This window comes from Glycine soja, chromosome 11, assembly GCF_004193775.1.
Source record: "Glycine soja cultivar W05 chromosome 11, ASM419377v2, whole genome shotgun sequence".
In the NCBI taxonomy this organism is placed as follows: Eukaryota; Viridiplantae; Streptophyta; class Magnoliopsida; order Fabales; family Fabaceae; genus Glycine; species Glycine soja.
Genome location: NC_041012.1, coordinates 9,377,014 through 9,378,144, shown reverse-complemented (window position 1 = coordinate 9,378,144; position 1,131 = coordinate 9,377,014). Strand labels below are relative to the sequence as shown.

At 35.3% G+C, this 1,131-nt stretch overlaps 1 long non-coding RNA gene across 1 annotated transcript; it reads left to right on the top strand.

The window, feature by feature from the left end:
* Nucleotides 1-930, top strand: LOC114375573. Its single transcript, XR_003658787.1, has 2 exons — nucleotides 1-299; nucleotides 585-930. It is a non-coding gene; the product is annotated as an uncharacterized LOC114375573 (long non-coding RNA).
* Nucleotides 931-1,131: the final 201 nt, after the last annotated feature.

Here is a 1,131-nt window from a genome sequence, read left to right as displayed (position 1 = left end):
TCTAAAAAAATAATCTATGCAATTGAGATTTAAATGAATTAAAAAATTTTGATGACGGCATCTAGCATGGCGAAGGAAAATAAGTTGTCTCCATTGGACCATTATTTACAGCCTTTAGATTGATCTGAGAAGTAAAATTTTATCCTACACCTTATCCATCAAATTCCTTCCCCAACCTTCCACAGCCTCATGTTTTGTTCCTTTTTCACTTGTTTTCTGGCACTAGATCCGGAGATCTCTCCGTGCTACACGCCGTCGATCTCAAGCCCCCACATATTGGTGTTGGGGTTCAGGATCTGGTTCGACACCACCACCGTTTTCCAGATCCGTGTTTCAGATCTTATTCTTTTTTAACTCTATATTTTCTTGATCTGTGATCTACGATTTGGCATTGTATCTCAACTGATTTTGATTTTGGATCTGTTTTTAATCTTGATCTGATCCCGTAGTCTGGGTCTTAAAAACACAAACTTTATGGTTATAGTTTCTTGAATTTTATGATTTTGGACTTGGTATGCATTTTGTGTTGATTGGTGAATCTAATTATGGTGTTGTCTATTTGTGTTATGTTGTGGAGCAATTAGGTCGTCGATGCCGGAGAATTCGTCGGCGACGGCAAGCATGTCGGAGAATGACGGAAGTGTTGTCGAAGACTCTGGGAGGGAGAGTACAGAGAGGAAGAAAGGAAGACAAAGATTGGATGAGGAATGGTGTACAATAAAATTTTGCACCTAGATTCATCTGAAGGCTGTAAATAATGGTTTATGGAAGAGCATTTACTTTGCTTCTCCACGCTAGCCGCCGTCAATTTTGATGCATCGTATAAGAAATCAAATATTAAGGAAGTGTATTAGATTAAGATTTTAAAAGAAAATTTTCACAGTTTTTTTAGATTACATTTAAATTGATGGAAAAACTTATAAAATAAAACCCACTACCCACTAGTACAAATTTTATAATTTAAAATTTGATTAAATAGATTTTAACTTAATAAAACGTATCTTATTATATTTTATTCAAGTTTTCCTTTAACCCTTTTCCTACAATCAAGGGGCATTTGGAATTACTGGAGAGATGACCCTTTTATCTAATCAACCTACATATGAATCACTTCTAGAAAAAGCCTAATCA